The sequence below is a fragment of the Panthera uncia genome, chromosome C2 (genome assembly GCF_023721935.1).
Source record: "Panthera uncia isolate 11264 chromosome C2, Puncia_PCG_1.0, whole genome shotgun sequence".
Classification (NCBI taxonomy): Eukaryota; Metazoa; Chordata; class Mammalia; order Carnivora; family Felidae; genus Panthera; species Panthera uncia.
The window spans coordinates 130,238,388-130,259,100 of NC_064810.1; the positions used below are offsets into that span (position 1 = coordinate 130,238,388).

The following is a 20,713-nucleotide window of genomic DNA, read 5'->3' on the forward strand; positions in this document are numbered from 1 at the left end:
AGCACATTCAGTCATACAGTTAACAAATATTCATTGAGATCCAACTATATGCTAAGTGCCATCATAAGAGCTGGAAATATTATGGAGAGTAAGACAGCTACAGACCCTTTCCTATCTCCCTTTGCCAATGTATACTGAATAGAGTGGGAGATGGACCTAAATAGGAAGATGATTAAGATATCTTTCAGAGTATGATCAATGCTATGGAGAATATAACAATAGTATATCCCTTACCATGTAACAATATATTCCTTACCATGTTCTGCATTCTCTCCATTTAAAATGTTAAGTATCCCAAGAGCTAGAACTTTGTTATATTATTCATCATTGTGCCCTCTGTGCCTTGATTAGTGAATTTTAACTGTGGGCTTCTTTAAATTAGGTTGTCAGGAGAGGTATCTCTAAGGAGGTGCCATCTGAACGGAGACCTAAAAAATGAAGAGTTTGCAGTCATGCAAAGAAGAGGGGCAGGGAAAGAGCAATGTAGAGTTCCCAAGAAAGCCACAACTTCAGCATGTTTTGGAAACAAAGAAGCCATTGTGGCTGGAGAGCTGTAAGGGCGGTAAAGTGTAACATAAGGTGAGGCTGAAGCAAGAGTCAGGGCTAGAATAATATTGGGCCTTGTAAGCCAAGGCTAGGAGGTTGAATTTTAATGAAATTGCTATGGTAAGCCATTGGAGGATTTTTTTTTTTAATCCATTGGAGGATTTTAATGAGGGATATTATATGACCTTACTTTTATTTTTTAAAAGTTTACTCTGATATCTATGTAGGTAATAGACTGAGGGAAGCGTGAGAGGAGGCAAGAGATGGGTTAGGTTGTGAGAGGTGATGGTAGTTTGGTGCAGGGCAAGAAGTGTTGAGTAGTTGAATTTGAGATCCATTCTGAAGGTAGAACAAACACCAGGACCAACTGATTAGTTGGAGATGGCGTGTTAGAAAAAGAGAGGGGTCAAGAAAGACTCCAGTGTTTTGGCTTAAGTAACTTGGTGCTGGTGGTGCCACTAAGTGATAGGGAAACTGGAGGAGGAGCAGGGTTTTTCCAGGGAAAATCAAGGATTCCATTTTGGCCATGTGAAGCTTATTAGACTTCCAAATGAGTATGTAGATTATAAATGGTTGATATGTGAGTATGGCAAGATGTCAGAGCTGAAGATGTCCTTTTGTGAGTCATTGGCATTTCGATACTATGTAAAGCCATGTAGCTGAGTGAGATCACCAAGGGAGAACATGTAGATATGACAGCCAAGGATAAGGCCTTGAACATCTGTCATAGAACTCCCAATTTTGGCCTTTGAATAATAGGATATTTTATGTAGAACTGCATTTTAAAACCCCATTTGGGGGGCACCCAGGGAGCTCAGTCGTTTATGTGATCGACTCTTGCTTTTAGCTCAGGTCATGATTTCACAGTTCATGAGTTCAAGCCCCGCATCAGGCTCTGTATTGACAGTGTGGAGCCTGCTTAGGATTCTCTCTCTCTCTCTCTCTCTCTCTCTCTCTCTCTTAAAATAAATAACCTTAAAAAAAATCCATTTTGCCTTTCCCTTTCTCTCAGCACGTAGTAGGAGGCCATCTTGTAGGGAAGCCATCTTGGTGAGAACCTTTAATCACACAACAACCCCTGGGACTTGCCAATATGTCATCAGAGACACAGAAGAAGCCTCTGGTCCCTACAATACCTCTCTCCCATAATGCAGTGTTCCCTGACTTCCCCAGGCCACAATGATCCCTCCTTTCCTCTATTTTCCTTTGAACCTCTCCTTTCCTCAGATTTGTACTTCAGCGGTCAGTCCTGTTAGTGTTGTAGCTATTTATGCAGAGCAGGTACTCTGTGTTTGTGTCCTTCCACTTGTACAAAATGGTATTTGCCTTTCCATCATCTCTATTTGGTTCTAGGTAGGTCATGATTACTTATCATCCCCACTTTCAACTGTACATTGAAATTTCCTCAAGGGCAGGATATTCTCTTACATATCTTTCTATCCCTTACCATGTTCTACATTTCCCCATTTAGAAAGTAAGTACTACAAGAGCTAAGACCTTGTCTGTTATTTTCACCCCTTTGAACTCTTTGAACCTGGAACAATGTTCTTGAATAAACAAACAGAATGGATGAATATAATAGCTGTTAGTAGATTTATGTTCTAGATAGGTGATCAGGAACCATGCCTCAAAGCAAGACTTTCTCCCTTTTCCTTGATAGATGTTATCTCCCCTTTGGGTCCCCTTGAGCTTTACCATGCCCCACACTTAACACTGCAGCATAAAAAGGTGTTTCACTTACCACCTTTATGGACTCTTTCCAGATTCTGCTGATGCTGAAGGAGATAAGAATAGGGCATGTGTTTTTGGTCTATATAATGCATATGCAGTGGTGATCTGTGGTAGATTGCCTGAAAGATGGCCATTAACAATTGTTTTCATCTCTATGTACGCATGTTATTCTTCCCACCAGAGGATAGGGTTTATTTTCCTTCCCTGTGACTCTGGATGGCCATGAGACTTGCTTTGGCCTGTGGAATGCGGAAGTAACAGTCGTATGAATCCAGGCCTACACCTTAAGAGGACTTGCAGTTTCCTGTTTTACTGTCATGCTTAAGAAACTTGGAATTGTGGATAACTTGAGACCACATGGAGAGAGAGAAGCCCAGGCAGTGTCCAGCCATTCCAGCCATACAGCTGAGGCATGAAAGGTGTGAATAAAGTCCCATGGATTCTGTAGCTTCAGCCAGGCTGTCCCAGTGAACCGAATGGAACAGAGAGAAACCATCCCTGGGGAGCCCCACCCACACTGCACAATGAGGAGAAATAATAAATGGTGTTATTTTAAGCGACTACTTGTGGGGGGGATTTGTTATATTGCAATAGATAATTAAAATAGGATCTGTTCCAGGATCCATTTTATAACAAAACTTCTGGAAACACATTGCATTTAAAAGCAGAACTTCTGGAGGCGCCTGGGTGGCTCAGTCAGTTAGGCGTCCAACTTCGGCTCAGGTCATGACCTCATGGATTGTGGGTTTGAGCCCCGTGTCGGGCTCTGAGCTGTCAGCACAGAGCCTGGAGCCTGCTTTGGATTCTGTGTCTCCCTCTCTCTCTCTGCCCTTCCCCCACTTATACTCTGTGTGTGTGTGTGTGTGTGTGTGTGTCTCTCTCTCTCAAAAATAAATAAACTTTAAAAAAATAATTTAATTTAATTAAATTAAAAAGCAGAGCTTCTGCAATTTCTAGCAAAATTACAAATGCAATTATCCTTTGTCTCAGCAGTTTCCCTTCTAGGAATCTATTCCAGAAATACCCAGGCAAAAATACAATGAGAGGTATTGGCTATTCATTGCAGCACCATGTGTAGTAGCAACAAACTTCAAACAGTTCACTTGTCTATCAGTAGAGGACTGGTTGAATAAGCTATGTAACATATGATGGAGTAATATGCAGCTATAAAAAAGAAATGCGGTATTCCTCTGTAAACTGTGGTGGAGTGATCACCACGATATAACATTCAGTGAAAAAAAGCAAGGCAGAGAAAGTGTGTATGGTATGCTACATTTTTACTCTTGTTTTTTAATGCAAGGATAAAATATAAAAATCTCAAAAGAAATTAGCTTAGGATTTACCTATAAATCCTAGATCTGTACCTATAGAGGGACAGAATGAATAGGGGTAAATGGTACAACAGAAATATAATATGCAAACTCCAGACTGTGGGAAACCTTATAGAACAACCAACCCAGTTTCTTCAGCAAATAATTTTTAAAAAAAAAACCCAAAGGGGGGTCCATGGGTGGCTCAGTCGGTTAAGCATCTGACTCTTGATTTCAGCTCAGGTCATGATCTTACGGTTTGTGAGTTTGAGCCCTGTGTCGGGCTCTGCGCTGGCAGCATGAAGCCTACTTGGGATTCTGTTTCCCTCTCTCTTTGCCCCTCCCCAGCTTGCTCTCTATCTCTTTCTCAGAATAAAATAATAATAATAATAATAATAATAATAATAATAATTAAAAACCCAAAAGGGAAAGAATGAGAACCCAACAATTAAAAAGAAGGACTTGGAGCGCCTGGGTGGCTCAGTCAGTTGGGTGTCCATTTGTGGCTCAGGTCATGATCTTGTGGTTCCAGGGTTGGAGCCTCTCATCGGGTTCTGTGCTGACAGCTTGGAGCCTGCAGCCTGCTTCAGATTCTGTCTCTCTCTCTCTCTCTCTCTCTCTCTCAGAAATAACTAAACATTAAAAAAAATTTTTTTTAAAAAGGAGGGATTTAACTGCATGTCAACCAATGGCAATTTATAAACCAATTGTATTCTGAATACACCAATACAACTTGAATACAAGTTGTTTAGATAAACAAACTGAAAAGGTTTATGAGACAATGGGAAAATTGAAACACTGGTTAAAATACTTGATGATTTTGGGGCGCCTGGGTGGCTCAGTCGGTTGAGCGTCCGACTTCAGCTCAGGTCACCTCACTGTTTGTGAGTTCAAGCCCCGCGTCAGGCTCTGTGCTGACAGCTCGGAGCCTGGAGCCTACTTCTGATTCTGTGTCTTCCTCTCGCAGTCCCTCTCCCCCTCACACTCTGTCTCTCTCAAAAATAAATAAACATTAAAAAAAATTTTTTTTAATATTTGATGATGTTAAGGATTTATTAAGTGTGATAATGACAGTGTGGTTATATTCTTTTTTTTTTTTTTTAAGTTTATTTACTTATTTTGAGAGAGAGACAGCACAAGCCAGGGAGGGGCAGAGAGATAGGGAGAGAGAAACCCAAGCAGGCTCTGTGCTGTCAGCTTAGAGCCCGATGTGGGGCTCAAACTCATGAAATGTGAGATCATGACCTGAGCTGAAACCGAGGGTCCAACACTCAACCTGAGCCACCCAGGCACCCCAGTGTAGTTATATTCTTAAAATAATCTTCAAATATTAGAGATACACACTGAAACTTTTTATGTATGAGCTGATATACACTGGGGGTTGCTTCATAAGAAATACATGTATTACTGAAGTGAGTGAAGTTATAGATTAAACAAGATTTGCCAAGAGTTGATCATTATTGAAGCTAGATTATTCGTTCATGAAGGTTCATCGTATTGTCCTCTTTACCTTTATATATATTTGAAATTTTCCAAAATAAAAAGTTTAAAAAAAAAAAGAAGGGTCTCTGAGACCAGTGGGTTTATTTTTATTTTTTTAAAACATTTCTTCATTTTTGAGAGACAGACCATGAGCAGAGGGAAGGGCATAAAGAGGTAGACACAGAATCTGAAACAGGCTCCAGTCTCTGAGCTGTCAGAGCCCAATGTGGGGCTCGAGCCCACCAACCACAAGATCATGACCGGAGCTGAGGTCACAGGCTTAGCCGACTGAGTCACCCAAGCGCCCCTGAGACCCAGTGATTTAAGGGCACCGAAAACATTTTCTTCATAATAACATGCCTTACAAGTCTATCACTCCAAGTAACAGCATCTATGTCAAATGGAAGTTGTGTCTGTAAAACCATGATAGGTGTTTAGAACTGTGTGTGATTGACACCATGTAAGTGATATTAAAGTTATAATGAGTTCTCAGGAGGTCCAAGTGTGTCTGTTGTTTTTTGGGTTTTTTTTTTTCTTAACAATTTCTTGTGTCATTGTTATCTCTGATACTTGGGAAAGTTTTAACTAACATGTGAATAGTCCTCTTCTTGTTTTCCAAACATGAATCATTCATTCACTCAATCATTCAATACTCTTTGGCCAAGAGAGTTCTATGAGAGGTCCTGGTGTTAGGGAGAGGGTGCTGCTAGCCAAAAGAAGTCTCCAGCCCTACTGCACATGACTGTCAACATGCATGCCCAGATGCTTACAACATCAGAGAACAATAGAGGGCTGTAAAAGAGGTCTGTGAAAGACAGAGGCCCCGTTGCTCTGCCTCTAGCAGGAGACTGGGGGAGAAATCTTGGAAGAGGAGGTGTTCGAGCATGCTAAGATGCCGGTTCAGGGGAAAGAATAACGACAGAACTGGGTTTGACTTATTTTGGAGGAAAGATGTAACCTGATGCTTTTCACTTCCCCAAATTCTTTCACTTTCAGATACCCAAAGCCTCTCATCTCCTTCCTGCACTGAAATGAAAGGTAAATATCAGTGGTTCTCAAAGTGTGGTTCCTGGACCACAGCACTGCCATCCCCTGGGAACTTTTAGCAATGCAGATGCTCAAGCCCCACCTCAGACCTACTGAAGCTGAAACTCTGGAGCTGGACCAGTGATTTAACAAACCCTCCAGGTGAGGCTGATGTTCACTCAAGTATGAGAACCACTGGTTTAGGGAAAACCAGTAATGGTGCCATAAATGCAGTTTAAAGAAGAAAAAGGAGCCTGTTCTTTTCTCCAAGTTAAAAAAATTATGGTTATAGGAGAAACTTTGAAAGAATCCAAGGTAGAAAAATGGTTCAGCCCTGCTGAGGGCCCGACAGAACGGTGGTTGTGGAGAGACCAGTGTTCCACAAAAAGAACCACAAATGCCAGGCTGGGCAGCTGCTGCCTACCACCCAGCAGTAAGACTAGAGAGAGCTAAGGCTTGGAGGGACCAGGCCCCCAGTCTCCTCTGAGATACCAGTCCTTGGCCAGAGATACTCCAATAGCTAAATGTAGAGATTATTCTCTAAAGATGACAGTATGTACACAAGGTATAGAGGTAATAAAACTGGTCGAATCCTTGTAAAAAGGTGTTAATTTCTCTTCACTTTTTCATATGGCTACTAGAAAATTTAAAATAACCTACATAGTTCACATTTATGGCTTGCATTATATTTCTGTTGGTCAGCACTGGTCTATAATGTGTATATAAAATGGAGGATAGATAGGAGACAAAATGTGACCATTTTCTCTCCAGCTCTGAGCAGGAGAGTGAGTGTCCAGAACCACAAACCATCATTTCTTATTTATGTGTCCTTTGTGTTTATACTGTGAAGATGCCTCGGTGATACTAACCATACAAATCTTGCAGCAAACATCTTTTATATCCTTGTTCGCAAAGCAGTTTTTCGATTCTAGAAAACAGACTCTCCTATCAGGAATCCAGCATGCATTCACTGGTTAAAAACTGGAACATATAACAATATGTAACAACAATAGCCACTCCCACTTTCCCCATTTTGACCGCTTCAGACATAGTTAATTAACCAGGACATTTTTTCCTACTGACCCCAGACACAGCGTCAATGTCCTTATCAACAGAATGCTATGGACGAGCTTGTAGCTACTGAGAGCTGCTGCCGTGGTGCAAAACTAGGTCTGCCTGACTCCAAAGTTCCTTCATTATGCCATTCAAGTTCCCATTTAATAACAGGTGCACATTCGCAGTTTCATTTCTAAATCAAGTCAATAAACTGTCTTTCTGATTTATATATCAGTTTCTTATGAATTTGGTTGGTGCGAGTCCATCCCTGAGATATCAGATATGTTTTCGTATGCTGCCAGACTTGGATGGCTGACCTTACCAAGAGGCAGCCTCTAGATTAGGAATGGCCTGTCCAGAGCAGATACCCTTACTCTCCTCTCCCTTAACTGTGACAGACGTTGCTAATCAATTGCGATGCTTTTTTCTGTTGAGCCTAGACATCGTCTGAAAGTCCTTTTTATTTATTTATTTATTTATTTATTTTAACGTTTATTTATTTTTGAGACAGAGAGAGACAGAGCATGAATGGGGGAGGGTCAGAGAGAGGGAGACACAGAATCTGAAACAGGCTCCAGGCTCTGAGCTGTCAGCACAGAGCCTGACATGGGGCTCGAACTCACGGACCGCGAGACCATGACCTGAGCTGAATTCAGCCACTTAACTGACCGAGCCACCCAGGCGCCCCTGAAAGTCCTTTTTAACACAGTAATCCAGGAAGGTACTGTCACTTGACCCATAAGATTCTCTTGATTGCTAGCCTGGATGGATAGCGACTTCACAAAACAAATTTCCTTTGTGCCCAGCTGGCTTTCCTCAGGTAAAAACTTGACTTCTTTTCTTTTTCCCAGAAGGGTAGATAGGTTCCAAAACCAAAACAATGCCTTGTGGTGCACCCAAGGGGGTCCTGGGGAAGAACAATGGCATTTTAGGAAGTCAGTACTCAATAGGATGGGAGAATTCATATAACAACATGCTTTTTTGCTTGTCCAGAGGCAGACTCCCAAGGTTTGTGGACAGTTCTCTTCAAGTGCTACTACTATAACTGATTTAGAACTCACCAGGAAGTTTTCATATGGAATTTACAACAATAATAGTAATGCTTCCTATATCATGATTATTTGGGTTGCAAATAATACATAAGTTTCTACAGTGAGAATGTTGACACTGCAGCTATTCAAGAAACATAGGTACACAGCCAGAAGGCAAATTTATCATCAGTGAGTGGTGTGGCAAAAAGGAGGATGTCTCAGGGGAAGTGACATGGACAAAATTTTCATATTTAAAAAACTCTAAAGTTATACTTACACTGTAAGTGTAAAGGATAAAATGTTAGAAGCTGCTCTAAACTTAGAATGACATGACAATTTGCCAAGGCAGAGAAAAGATGCTCTGAAGATAAGCACTGTTCAAACGACTCAAATTTTTCAAAGAAATAGAACATTTAATCAATGTTTGCAATGTTTTAAGTAACATTGTATCAGATAAATGTAACTTTTACCATTTTTAAAGTACCCCCATATGTTTATAAATGAAAGTAAGAGTTTTTAGTATTTTAGAAAAAACTTTTATGCAACAGTTGTAATTTTTCCTGTTAATTATTAAGATTGCTTGGTATAGATTCAGCTTTCAGGGTCATTTTTTTGCTCCTGCACTATCCTGCAAAGTGAGGACTGAATGTGTATGGGTAAAACAAGAAGAAATTCAAAATGATAGGATTATACTAATGCTTTGGCAGTATAAGTCTTTTAAAGTGTAATTGGAGTTTGAAAAAAAAAGGTGCAATAATATTGTAGACACATATGCCAATGCAAACCAATAATTCACATAGATATTTCAAAGGTGTGTGATACATTTGAGACAGAGATTATCTGGATATTCATTTGCTGGGGTGGGGGAAGAATAGAAGAAGAAAAGGCTGGAGAGCAGGTGTGAATCACTCTATAATGTCTCATCCTCAGAAAACACGGCAGCCACTGTCAAACTATCTTAACATTTGCTTCCTTAAAGAATATGTCTGTGCCAATTATAAAGCCATTGGCTGCAGGTACATCAGGACTTCAGCTCCTCTTGCTGGGCATTTCTCTCGGCTCTCCTTTTACTTGCATATTGGCTCTATTTCAGGCGGGCAGCAAATGGTGACAGCTGTACCAGGCATCACATCCAAATGCCACGTCATCCAGAGGCAGCAGATAGGGGCTGTCTCTCCTACAGTCTGCTTCTCAGAGGTAAAGAAAAGCACTCCAGCCTATTGGTCAATACTGGACCCCTGGCCACTGTATCAGTCAGGGTTCAGGATGGAAAACTAAAGCCACTCGATGCATCCTGGATCTAACAGACCTATCGTAGAATCTCCCACAACTCCTGGGAGAGCCAGGGGAGCAGAGTTTAGAAACTCTATCCTTAAAGATCAGAGGAGCTGACCCTGAACAACCTTAGCCTCAAACACCTAAGTGTGTAATTCCTTACATTTGTGCCAGGAAGCTGCGGGGACTTTCTCATCTGCCCACCCATGCAGCTACAACTATCTCTAGAGGAATAACACCGTCCTCTTTGCAAATCCTGACCTGAGTTCCTCTTGCGAGCAATGAGCTGGAACAGGGCAGAGATGGTCATTCTGGACAGCACAGGTCCTTGACTTAGAGGCAAATAGTGGTACCATGCTGGCAGCAGACAGTCCAGTACACCCACCCCTGAAGTAGCTCCAGCGAGGGGAATGGGTCACTGGGATTGGCTGAGGCCCGTGAGGATTTCCCTTTGATCCTGGGGGGAGGGCGAAGTCACTCTCAACCCTGTCACTTGGGGGAGAGTGGAAATCTAGCCACCCCCTCCCAACTCAGTGGGATTTCCTTGACTAGCAAGGAAAATGGGGAAAAGCTGTTGGTTAGACAACCAGCAGCGCCTGCTCCATGCTGAGTCACACCATAATCGTAATTTTCTCTGCAAATAAACATATTCGTTACCAAAGTAGCCCGCTATATATTTTAAGGAAATATGCTATACAACATTCACCATGCATACCTATTATTACCCACAAGGTACAATCTCCTGCAGGCAGTTCAAATTCCAGGCTAAATTGTAAAATTATAGTCAGCTGATTGATAATGCATAGTGTTATTGCATTCAGTAAAAAGTTAAAGTTCCTTTTAGAAAAATTCCTCCATTAGCTCTTCTCCTTCAAACAACTGGCTAGATTTATTTGTCTGCTGCTCCTTTATATGCCTTACCAGCACCCCGAGCATATCCTAGACTTAATGAATTTATTTGCAGGGCTCAAATTTACAAGATCGGCCATCCCCCCTTCCTGCTGCCTGTCTTCCTAATCCCCATTTGGCTGTCGCTTTACATCCCAGTTAATGCCATTCCAGTCTCCTCAGAGACTGTGGGACCAGTTTTCTCCTGGGAAAAGGGAAGCTGATGGCTCTGAATCCATTTGGGGGCTGAGGAAAGCAGGCAAATGTCAAGGATGCTAATTTCTGATCTTCTCACCAGGGTCGTATACAGTAAATCCTTTTTATAAGAAAGCCCTGAAGATGAGCCTTTGGGATGGTGGGGGGGGGGGGGGGGGGTAGTGCACGGAGGGATGTATCAGGAAAGTTATGTATGTGCAGGTGCCAGGGAGTGGCTTCTGTTCTAGAAGGGCCCCACAGCTCAGCGTTTCCTCCCACATGCCTCCTCGAATATGCAAGCTGCATATGTATTTATAACTCTGCAGTAAAAAAGTGAACTTTATTAGCAGAGATAACTGTCATAATTCAAGCAACTGTACTCTGCAGAGCAACCAGAGACTACAAGCATCAGGATTATATATGTTCAGTCAAATCATGTGCAAATGCAGGGGAATTATGAGTCACTAACTGGACATAAACCAGGAAGGAGGAAGGGCTAGAATTGACTGTCCCTCTAGGGGACTCTGGGGGTCCAGAGAACCTGTCGGAAAGCTTCTTCTAGGGGGTTGTTATATCCTGGAGGTTAGTGACTTTATCATGCATTTTTGCATCTACCCATTCTAGTGGCGGGCCTCAATAAATGTTTGTGGACTGAATGAGTGAATGAAATGTTCACCCTGGCGATGTGCAACAGCCCCTGAATTGTTCTGTGTGTGTGTGTACATCTCCTCCCCTTCCTAGTCAAACATTTATTCTAAATCAGTGGAGCCACAGCTGTGCAACTGAAGAGCTACACTCGCAATCACTATTAGCCAAGTGAGGCTCTGAGCCAGTGGTTCTCAGCCTTGGCTGCACACTAGAACCGCTTGGAGGATATGTGAAGAGCCCAGTGCTCAGGTCTAATCTCAGATCAGTTAAAATCAGAATCTCTAGAGCTGAGGCCGAGGCATCAGAATCCCAAGACTGAGAACCACTGCTCTAAGGGCAGCATGGAAACATCTCTGGCTCAGGAATTAGGAGACCTAGAATCTATTCCTCATCACAAAAAAAAATAAAAAATAAAAAAAAAATTAAAAAAATGCCAGTGCCACTTTCACGGAGGCCCAAAGTGCAGATAGAAAAGAAATAATTCTGATGCAACTTAGGAATTTGTTTTTGTACTCATCTGGAATTTGAGGAGGGGAGGGTGTGTCACATGTCTTGGGAATACATAACACTTCAAACAAAGTGATGCCATGCTGCGAAATGAGATGGGAAGCTAGTGGATGTCCCCGCTCCGCCCTTGCTAGTGACCCCTCTCCAGCCTTCCCGCAAGATCTGGGGCTCTCCGCATGCTTCCCAGGAACCCCAGAATCCTCTCTGGCGGCCTCGTCTGGTTCTTGGGAAAGGCTGTGGGGAGGTAGGTAACTGTTGTTTGGGTTTGTAGACACCTTGGGGGAAGGGCGGCTGAGCTGGCACGAGGGGTAGGGGAGCTGTGACTCAGGGGAAATTCTAAGTTGCTACAAGCTGCAGAAGTGTGTGTGTCCGTGGGAGGTGAGAAAGGCAAACAGAGGGCTGAAAACCGTGCCAGGAACCTGCCTAGAGGATAATCAAGACTTGACTATAAATAACTGATGAACTGATGAACGCGTTAGCGAAGTTATTTTGTAAAGTAGCATAAAGGCAAAATGAGTGCTTCCCTTGAACAAATCCTCACGGTGTTTTCAGAAGGCCAAGTGAAAATGCAGGACCCCTGTTTGGTGGTGTGCCTCTGCATAAACCTTTTTTTTTTTTTTTTCCCAGATAACTGAAAGCTCACCTCACAGATGCCACAAAAACCCAAACATTTTAATCGTGTAAGGGAAATATTTCTAAAATAGATTATATTCTCCCCAGAAATGGTGAACAGAGCGTATAGTCATATAGTGGCTTTTGGTGGTCCGGGAAGCAGAGCCCAGATTTCCTTTTGAACCAGCCTTCTCACACACCCTCAGTCCAGGCTCCAGGAGAAGAGCATGAGACCCAGGCTGAAGGCCATCAGGGTGTCTTGTTTCTCCTGGCTACGGGTCAGGGTCTCTAGTGCATGGGCTTTGCGACAACTATTCCCTTTGCTTTGAGCCCTTTCTGGCTCTCACTCACTCAGATGTGTTTTGAATAGATACAATTACTGCAAGTCTGGCCCCCATATAAGCAGAGAATACAGAAACGAATTATTTCTTTTAGTATCCTTCAAATTCACTTTGGAGTTTGAATATTTTCAAAAGATTTGTAAAACTGTGGCTATCCCACGACCTGAAAACACACTGTGGAAAAAGAGCTCAGGAAAGTAATCTAAAATAATCCACACCAAGTTTCCATCTCATTTCTTGAAATATTTTGTGCACAGTCTTATCCTATCTTGGTACCCTAGACATGGCAATATTGACATACCCACAGTGGCACAATAAAAAAAAAAAAACAACCAAAAACCAAAAAACATCATACCATTTATCCCGCAAACAGCTTTCATGAGACTCACATCATTATACACCTTTAAGAAAAAAAAACTGTGTATTGTGGAAAATTTTATACAAAACCCTGTGTACCTGACTCAGTTGTGAAACTCCCCCAGGCCTAATGGTTTAGAATCGTGGGTGAAATTAAGCTCACTAATGGATCAAGTTCCTGTACTTGGTTCGTTGCTGAGCTAGTGAAGGGAGGTGGGATGCTGTCAGAAGCCACCACATCAAGATGTGACAAGGAGAGAGGAAACAGCCAAATCGTTCCCAGCTGTAGAGACGTTAAGTGTGGGGAAAACAGCCCTGTAAGCCTCACTAGGCCCTGTTCTGAGGGCCTCATTATTATTCCCCAGAGTGACAACTGAGGTTCACACTTGGTGTTATTAAGAAAAGTCTACAATTACGGCCACATGGCTTTTTTCCAAGGCAGGGACGTGTGCAGTACACTTCAGAAAGCTTGACATCAATGAATGGTTAGGTGTGGACACTTAAAGTAGCAAATTTGAATTACCTGGGAAGATCCTCTGTGTGGATTCCTCAATTCCAACTAATGGGATGGAAAGATTTTAAAGACAGAGGAGAGCAAGCATTCAGTTCCAGTTGTGTTATTAACTAGCTTTGTGGTCTGGGAGCTCAGTTTCCTTATCTTTAAACTACACTGCCTGGTATGGTGGCCACTTGCTATATATGGCTATTTAAATTTAAGTTAAAAGTAAATAAGATTAACAATTCGGTTCCCCACACACATTTCAAGTACTTGACAGCTCACATGTGGTGAGTGGCTATCACATCTGAGCGTGCAGATACAGAACATGTCCGCCATCCACGGAAGCCCTACTGGTCTCGCCTGATCTAGATCCTAAGGAGAAAATGTGTTTCATCTTATGCCACTGCCTGTTGATTGATAATAGTAATAGAAAAGATCTCTGACTTTTCTGCTCAGGCTGTGAGCCATCCCTGCCCTTTCTGAGAACTGCTCGCCATTCCACGGGAGCGGGCACTACATAGCCATTTTGAACGCTGTCCCTACCTTTTAGATGAGGGTTGACGGGGTCAGAGGTAGTCACCTGATCTAAGCACAGTCAGTCAGAGCTTCTCCCTTGGGAATCTGATGCTGAGATTCAGATACAGTCACTGTAGGAGGCTATAATTGGAATAAGAAAACATGGGTGCTAAGAGTGGCCGCATGACCTCAAGCAGATTGGAGATGAAGAGAAAGCCTGACTGAAGAGAAAAAAAGTGAAAAGAAGCAGGCAGAAACATGCAGAGGTAAGGGACAGAGGCCTGATGGCTTTCTGGTTCCTGGTTCCTGAGGCCTAGCTACATACTTGTGCTGGACTTCTTTAGGACACCCTTGTATGTTTCTATGAATTTCCTCCTTATTTGCTCAAGGTGGCTCAAGTTGGTTTCTATTACTTGTAACTAAAGAGCCTTATCTAAAGTAGTAGTCATTTCTGGGAATGGAGAACTCAGAAGCCCTATTCAGACTCAGCAGAGGAATGTAGTGATGAATTGATGATGTCTGCCACGGGCACCAGTTGGGAAGTTGAGGCATCCATGCTAAATATTTGCCATTCCTGATTAGTCAGTCTCTGGATTGATCTTCAGTTCTCAAATTCCTTTTGTTTCTCTGGTGATTCTTAAGGTTTTCTTTTTCTGATAATGCTTGATGAATAACTTGTTTTTGTTTCATTCCCTAACATTTACTATTTACTGTTTTCATTGGTGAAATAAAGTATAATGACACTTTAAGACCTCAGAGAGGTAATAAATTGGAGGTATTAAGCATCAAAGTCTTCAAATTTTACATAAAATGTGAGCTCTAAATTCAACAAGCTTTCAGCAAAATGTGACTTTTAGTAATGCCGGCCAAATTCCCTGAAGCTGGTATCCTACAGATGTTGTTTAAAAATTACCATAAGGCTAAACTAAAAATCTAAATGATGTCAAATTTATCAAGGTAGTCAAGTACAGTTAATCTAAAGTAACTCCTTCTTATCTGAGGAAATTTAACCAAGATTTGCTTTTTAATTATTATAATGTGTTTTGTTTGATCCAGTGAGCTGTAGCTTTTTCCCATGTGACAGTTTTGATTGAATATATGAAAACCAAGGCAGGAAATTCAGTGGAAAAAAAAAAAAAAAAAAGACTATTAGGTGCAGGACCAGAGGCAACAGCTGTAAGAATGCAGAGATAGGGCTACGTAACTAGCCAGGGCAAGCCCAAGACCGCACCCGTGGTCTAGAGATACTGGTTGAAAATGTGTTGTCAAAATGCACACAGATATGAGAGGTCAGAAAGCAAGACAATAGATCAAAATCATTTAGGGTCTGCACAAGAAAGACCTTGCTTGCTTGCTTAAGACCAGGTTGGTATGAATGGAAGAATTAGAAATATAGCAATTCTTTCTCTTACATGGCAAGGCTTTTACCAAGAAGCCTCCAATTAAACATCATTCCTCTATAACCAGTGTGGTGGACAGACACTAGTATGGCCCCATTTTTATGTCCTGTATCATGTCCTCCCTTTGAGTGTGGGTAGGACTAGGAACTCACCCTAGAACATGGCAAGGGTGTCACTTTCATGATTATGTTGTTATATATCACTCATGATTATGTTATTATATACATATATAGCTCTATCTTGCTAGCATAGACTAGAGAGACTTCATTATGCCTTGAAGGAGTAAGCTGCCTTGTCACAAGAGGGCCTATGGAGGGGCCCACCTGGCAAGAAACTTTGGGTGGCCCATATTTGCTGACAGTCAGCAAGAAAACAGGCCCTAGTCCTACAGTTACAAGGAGATCAATTCTGCCAACAGCCTGAAGGAGCTTGGAATCAGATCCTTCCCTAGTCAAGCCTCTGATGAGACCACAGCCTCTGTCAATACCTAGATGGCAGCCTTATGAGACTCTGAGCTTAGCTGTGCTTGGACTTCTGACCTACAGAGACTGTGAGAAAAAAATGTATGTTATTTTGAGCTTCTAAGTTTTGGGCGATTTGTTATCCAGTGATAAAAAAAAAAAAAGTAATACACTTATTTTGACCACGGCCTATCACTGTAGTTTTCAAGGCTTTCTTTTAGCTGTGGAGACCTCTGGTTAAGCAAAATCATCCTTGGAAACCCAATACATAGGAGAAAATAAAAGTAGAACTGCTTCATTTTTAGCCAGGTAGAGGGCATGGAGCCCTTACCAGCTGGGCTCTCCTGGATTTATAGTGACCCAAAAGGAAACTCTGTAAGAACAGTCTGAAAACCAGAAGGTGAATTGAAGAGAGCACATAAGGTTGCTGATCCAGCTACACTCTTCAGGCTGCAGGGAAGAGTTGTACGCAGGTGACCTTCCAAGATGGAGTACAGTGGAGGCTGTTGATGCACTACCCAGAATCCTTAAATTTCTTTACTATGTCTGGTCACTCCTCCCCTGGCTTCAGCGTGCTTTTGCCTTCAATAGTCTGTACATGTAACTCTTTTTCTTAGAACTCTCTTTGGGCTGCTAGAGCTGCTTTGCCTAGGATCACAAGTAGGAGGTACCCAGGAGTTTAGGTCTCCTGCTGAGTCCTTTGACAAGGGACTGATTGGTGGGGGGCTTTGAAAACCAGCCTCCCTCACCTGGAGTTGAGACAACCTCTGAAGTATAACTTATACTCCAGAATTTGCCATCTGGGTGAAACTTAAGCTGCCCTCTGCAGACTGCTGAAATCATTCCCGGTTTTCCCCGTTTCCCTATCCTGTCCTCCACTTCCTACCAGCTTTTTGGCAATAATTGCTTTGCACATTAATCCTCATATCAATGTCTGTTTCTGGGGAACCCCACTTGAGACATGGGAATTGCCTGAGAGGATATATGAGCAACTGTTTTATCTTAACATCTCTGGGGCTCAGTATCTCTAAGTCCTTTTTGGTCACATTTCAGTCTGGACTCCAGTACCCTGCCTGGTCCTTGCATTTAATTCTTATTACACATGTAATTAGTACATATTCTTATTATGTACATAATTAAACATTTTTCAAAGCCATAGTTTAAATACTAATAACATTTTATTTAACAAAGTAAATAAAATATTATTTTAACATGTAACCAATATTAAAAATATTAATGAGGGGTGCCTGGGTGGCTCAGTCGGTCAGGCATCCTACTCTTGATTTTGGCTCAGGTCATGACCCCAGGGTTTGTGAGATCAAGCCCTACATTGGGCTCTGAGCTAACAGCTCAGAGCCTGCTTGGGATTCTCTCTCTCTGCTCCCCCCCTCCCCCGCCCCTTCCCAACTCTCTCAAAAATAAATAAATAAACATTTTTTAATTAAAAAATAAATAAAAATATTAATGGTATCTTTTATGTTATCTTTTAATACTAGATCTCTAGAATCTGGTGTACCTTTTTAATACATACAGCACCTCTCAATTTGGATGCTAAATTTCCATTGGAAAAATCCTTGAACTGTATTTGGATTTCATAAGATTTGCAACCTGAAATTTATCCAAAGGATCCCGGTGTGCTGTTTCGAAGGGGCACATGCACCCCAATGCTTATAGCAGCACTATCAACAACAGCCAAAGTATGGAAAGAGCCCAAATGTCTATCGACAAATTAATGGATAAATTATATATATATGTGTATATATATATATATATACATATACATATATATATACACATATATATATAATGGAGTATTACTCGGCAATCAAAAATAATGAAATCTTGCCATTTGCAACCATGTGGATGGAACTAGAGGGCATTATCCTAAGCAAAATTAGTCAGAGAAAGACAAATGTCATGTGACTTCCCTCATATGTGGAATTTAAGATACAAAACAGATGAACATAAGGGAAGGGAAGCAAAAATAATATAAAAACAGGGAGGGTGGCAAGATATAAGAGACTCTTAAATACAGAGAACAAATTGAGGGTCGCAGGAGGGGAGGTGGGTGGGGGGATGGGCTAAATGGGCAAGGGGCATTAGGGAGGACACTTGTTGGGATGAGCACTGGATGTTATATGTGGGAGATGAATCACTGGATTCTACTGAAATCATTATTGCACTCTATGCTACTTAACTTGGATGTAAATTTTTTTAAAAAAGATTTGCAACCTGCAAAGATGTAGATTTACACACCCAAGTTGTTACAAATATGCTTAATAGTTTCCTAATAACTGAATTGAGTACCAATTTTTTGTTTTTTTAATTTTTTTATTTAAAAAAATTTTTTTTAATGTTTATTTTTATTTTTGACAGAGAGAGAGAGACAGAGCATGAGCGGGGGAAGGGCAGAGAGAGAGGGAGACACAGAATCCAAAGCAGGCTCCAGGCTCTGAGCTGTCAGCACAGAAACAGGCTCCAGGCTCTGAGCTGCCAGCACAGAGCCCGATGCGGGGCTTGAACTCAGAGACCACGAGATCATGACCTGAGCCGAAGTCGGAAGCTCAACCGACTGAGCCACCCCGGCACCCCAATACCAATTTTTTAAATTAAAATAAAGTGAAATTAACTATTCGGCTTTTTAATTGCATGAGCCACATTTCAAATGTTCAGCAGTCACCTGTAGCTAGTGGCTACCATTTTGGACAACACGGCTCTAGATTCTCATCGCTCTCTCTTAGAGTTGGCTCTGGGGCCTCCAGGGGCTGATGGGAGTGGGCGGGAGATGCCAGTATAAGTCATGTCGGGCTGGTGTCGAGATGGTGTCTGCTGAGCCCTCAGGATCCTGAACACAGAAACCTTGTTCTGCCACTCAATCCCAAAAGCGCTGTTTTCGGCCAGTTTTCCTGGAACCAGAGCCTGACAAAGAGTTTCAGGTGCACACAGTTTATTGAGGGATGCCCTAGAAGGAAACTTGTAAAGGAGTAAAGGAAGCAGAGGAATGAGCTGGTCGGGGATGTGGTCTCAGGTAAATTCTAGCCTTGGCCTGATCTGTGGGAGCTCTGCAATGTGAGCTGTACTACAGAGTTCTCTCACCTGGAGACAAAGGTTCTGGCTTTTATACCCCTATATCCTTCAGTCATTGGTTCCTTGGGGTGAGAGTGAGGATGACATATATCCTAATTTTCTAGGTGAGGTGGCTCATTCAATAGCAATTGTCCAAAGAAGGTCACAGGTGGGAGCTTCAGGCCCTAGCACTTGCAGCAGCTGGGTGACGTGCGTACTAGCCAGTGAAGGAGATTTGGACAGGATACCGATAGCCCATAGCCACCTAAGCACAGAAGGCCAGGCCAGGACCTGACAATACTTTCTGGCAATTGGCCTCAAGCCCCAGCATGTTATCATAGTGAGCAGGGCTGGACCCTGGGGGCCACAGGGGCTCCCTTGCATAGAGAATTGAGGTCTAGAATCGTAACAAGTCAGGCATTCTCATTGGTTCTTTCTTTCTGGGTCAACATTGAATCTCAGCCTTCTGCATCACACTTTTGAGATGGCAAAGAAAAGTGGGAAAAAGGAAAAGCAAAGAAACTGAATCCCCAAAAGGAGATACAAACCCTGTGGCCCAGTATGAAGGCTTGTTCTTCATTCATTCCTCTAAGGAATATTTAGTTAGTGACTCTGCTGGGCCAGGCACCGTGTGAGGTTGTAAAGGCAAATTCCAAGGAGCAGTTCCAAGGCCATTTTGAGCAATGGCAGCGTGACTAAAATACGTGCTGTTGTAGAGTTTTTGGTGTCCAAAGGCAGCGATGGGCCAAGAGAGGTGGGGCTTGGGGAGAGCAAGGATAAGTCTAGGACAGTCTAGGTCAGCAGGCAGTGCTGAAAAGTATAGCAACAGGCCCCAGTGAGTCTGCCAGGGACTCCAAGGAAAGAGTTGAGGTCAGTCTGGGGCACTGGCCAAGTGGCAGGGTCTGAGTAAGCAAGTTAAGGTCAGCTTTCAGAAGCCCAGGCCAAGAAGAAGGGCTCAGGCAGATGGAGACCAGGCACAGAGGCAGTGCAGGGTGCCGGGTAAAGAAGAGGATAAAAATGTATTTAGCACTTAGTTCTTGCCAGCCACTTTGAACATATTTAATCCTCACAATAACCTTGCAAGATAAGTATGAGGCTCAGAAAGATTAAAACAGTGCTTCTCAAACTTTAATGAGCCTACGAATCACCTGAGGATCATGTTAAAATGCAGATTCTGATTCAACAGGGCTGAGGTGGGGCCTAAGATTGTAGACTTCTAACGAGCTCCTGGTGATGCTGATACTGCTGGTCCACAGACCATACTCTGAGTCTGGAGATGTTAAAACCCTTACCACAAAGTCAATGCTTTCATTATCATGAAGGGAAAGGCAGATCACGAGAGGCAAGAAAACAAAAGTAGTCTGGTTTGAGAGTCTAATTTCCCAAAAACACAGTCATGGCTCCGGGCCCTGGGCCCTGGCCTGTGGCTGTCTTCCCGGCTGGGCGTGGGCAGGGAGGTGTCCTGCCCTGAGGAGGGGAGTGGTCCACTCTGGATGCCTGGGGAGGTGGGGGAACTCCTCTAGGTGTTTTCCTGGGGGGACTCACTCATTTCAATGCATCTGATCCTGTGTGTTTTAGTCATTGTTCATACGTGGCTTAATGATCAGTGAATTTGGAAAATATATTGTGGTAGAAATTCCTTTTCAGGAGGTGCGTTTAAATGGGTAGGCTTAGAAATGAAACCAAATCCATTTCTCAGAAGTTTTCTTAACCTTTTCTTTCTTTCTTTCTTTCTTTCTTTCTTTCTTTCTTTCTTTCTTTCTTTC

General features: G+C 42.4%; 1 long non-coding RNA gene across 3 annotated transcripts in view; it reads left to right on the forward strand.

Annotated features, from left to right (window-relative positions):
- LOC125921340 (uncharacterized) overlaps positions 1–17,601 on the forward strand; it is a 30,321-nt gene extending 12,720 nt beyond the window's left edge. For 2 of the 3 annotated variants that reach the window (XR_007457381.1, XR_007457382.1), the window contains exons 2-4: positions 6,066–6,257; positions 9,276–9,379; positions 12,323–12,987. This is a non-coding gene — a long non-coding RNA (uncharacterized LOC125921340). Of the gene's footprint in view, positions 1–6,065; positions 6,258–9,275; positions 9,380–12,322; positions 12,988–15,838 lie in introns of those variants that run through there. The other variant, XR_007457383.1, reaches the window with a different exon arrangement.
- Positions 17,602–20,713: the final 3,112 nt, after the last annotated feature.